Genomic DNA, 2,580 nt, shown 5'->3' with positions numbered 1-2,580 from the left:
TGCAGATTGGTGGCCAGCAAAGGCTCCTTTCCAGCCCACGTAGTGAATTTACAGTTTGGGCTTGTAATGACAACCTTCCCTGCCCACTGGGCTGGGAACTTCACGGGTGGTAGGGCCGGGAATTCACAGACCATGTGGGCATGTAAATTCCCAGCCCAGCGCGTGTTCAGGTGCGTTGCCACGCCGGGTCGGTAAAATTCACGCTGGATTTTTTTACCGTGCACTGTGGGCAAAAACAATAACTACTTTGGCCGGAAACTGGTGGTGAAAGGGAAGTGAAAGGTATTGCAATTTATAGTTTTATTTCTGGGGTTGCGTGAGAACTATAATTTATACTCGGCGGACAACTGTGGTCAAAAGCAATACAAATTTGGGCCCAAAACTGGTGGTGCAAGGGAAGTGAAAGGTATTCCGGTATACCGCTATATTGTTAAAAGTCACCAGAAACACAATTCGTAGTACGTGGTTAAGCATAGCAAACAACATAAACCATTTTGGATGCCAAATTGCTGGTGAAAGGCAAGTGAAAGGTATTCCGATTTATATTTTAATTTTTTGGGGTTGCGCGATGAACATCATTTATACTCCGCAGACCACTGTAAGCGAAAACAAAAACAATTTTGGACCGAAACTGGTGGTGAAAGGAAAGTGAAAGGTGTTGCGAATCACCGCTTTACTATTGAACGTGACCAGAAACACCATGCATAGTACGTGGTTTAGCATGGCAAACAACATAGACCATTTTGGATGTCAAATTGCTGGTGAAAGGTAAGTGAAAGGTATTGCGATTTATATTTTGATTTCTGGGGTTGCGCAATGAACATCATTTATACTCCGCAGACCACTGTGGGCAAAAACGATAACAATTTTGGACCGAAACTGGTGGTGAAAGGAAAGTGAAAGGTGTTGCGAATCACCGCTTTGGACCACTGTGGACAACTGTAGCCATAAACAAAAACTATTTTTTCAACAAACTGGTGGTGAAAGGGAAGTGAAAGGTATAGCGATTCATCTTATTATTTTTAGGGGTTCACCAGGGACACCATCTATACTCCGTGTGGCCCACTGTGGCCAAAAACAACAATTTTGGCCCGAAACTGGTGGTGAAAGGGAAGTGAAAGGTATTACGATTTATCTCTGTATTTCTGGGGTTGCGCGAGGAACATAATTTACACTCCGTGGACCACTGTGGTCAAAAGCAATACTCGGGATGGCACCTCCTACGGAGTAATGGGCTGACCAAAGGCACGTACCCGTCCCAAGCGCCTGCAGGTACGAGCATATGCAACCCAAAGAACTGTTGCTTTTGGAACACCTGGTACACATCACGTAGTCCCCAAACATCTTTAGAGCCATTTTCTGTGTCGTGAGGATTCTTTGTGGTGAAGCACTGCTCCATCACGACCCAGAAAATATCACGTCACCACACAGAATCCTCACCACACAGAAAATCACCACACAGAATCATTTCTCTCACCACACAGAATCCTCATGACACAGAAAATCACCACACAGAATCCTCACGACACAGAATTCAACCCGGGACTGATTCACGACACAGAATCCTCACGACACAGAATCCTCACGACACAGAATTCAACCCGGGACTGCTTCACGACACAGAATCCTCACGACACAGAATCCTCACGACACAGAATTCAACCCGGGACTGCTTCACGACACAGAATCCTCACGACACAGAATCATCACGACACAGAAAATCACCACACAGAATCCTCACGACACAGAAAATTCTATTCTGTGTCGTGAGGATTCTGTGTGATGAATACACCCCGATAAAATGGACTTAAGCTGTCCTAAAGCTACGTGTAAGTCGTTACGAAGCAGAAGAGGTTTGTACGCGAGGCCGCAATGCCCAAGATAAAGGTAACCGTTTCAAAACTAAATTTGAATTTCTACAATCGGGAAAATAAAGATAAATAAATAAACTACACCCTCCTCTCCTCCCATTACAACATATATCGTATATATTAGCCCCTACTTTAGTTGCAGAACCAACAGATAGTCCGAGTTCACTCACCTATTCATCGAGTCGTGCCGAAACCAGTGGCGCCAACTTCAGCAAGCATACACGCAGTATAGTCATGGTCCCTGAACGGAGCCCTAGAAGCTACGCGGCAGGCAGCAGTTCTCACAGATTTGACACAGGCAGAAGACGCACCTGCGAGCACGTACGCAATCACCGATCTGAAAATTGAAAAGAGAGTCATTAAAACAAGCGAAAGATGAGTCCAGTTACATCAGTGAGTACGATTAAATGTTTAGAGCGATAACATTAGGGACCCAACATAAGATATGTATAAAATACGATACACCCCACTCAGGCATTCATGCTGTTAAACGAATACCCGGAACATATCTGTGAATCCCAAACTTGCAGCTAAATCAAACAACTCACAAGTGACAAAAGAACCAACGACCAAAACGATAAACAAGGTAGATGTACGCCAGACCACGTCCCGCGTAACAGGCTTCGCGATATCTCACGAAACACTGTTACGCTGCGACGCGCCTGGCATACATCTACCTTGGCCTGCGGCGCTGACACCCGAGTCGGGT

General features: G+C 45.3%; 1 long non-coding RNA gene across 1 annotated transcript in view; it reads right to left on the bottom strand.

The window, feature by feature from the left end:
* The window catches only part of LOC127749460 (uncharacterized), a 25,053-nt gene that overhangs the window by 9,685 nt on the left and 12,788 nt on the right, over positions 1-2,580 (bottom strand). The window contains exon 2 of the long non-coding RNA XR_008011161.1: positions 2,042-2,124. This is a non-coding gene — a long non-coding RNA (uncharacterized LOC127749460). The remainder of the gene's footprint in view (positions 1-2,041; positions 2,125-2,580) is intronic.

The sequence above is a fragment of the Frankliniella occidentalis genome, unplaced genomic scaffold (assembly GCF_000697945.3).
Source record: "Frankliniella occidentalis isolate FOCC.00 unplaced genomic scaffold, Focc_3.1 Scaffold55, whole genome shotgun sequence".
Lineage (NCBI taxonomy): Eukaryota > Metazoa > Arthropoda > Insecta > Thysanoptera > Thripidae > Frankliniella > Frankliniella occidentalis.
This window is presented reverse-complemented; position numbering and strand designations above follow the sequence as displayed.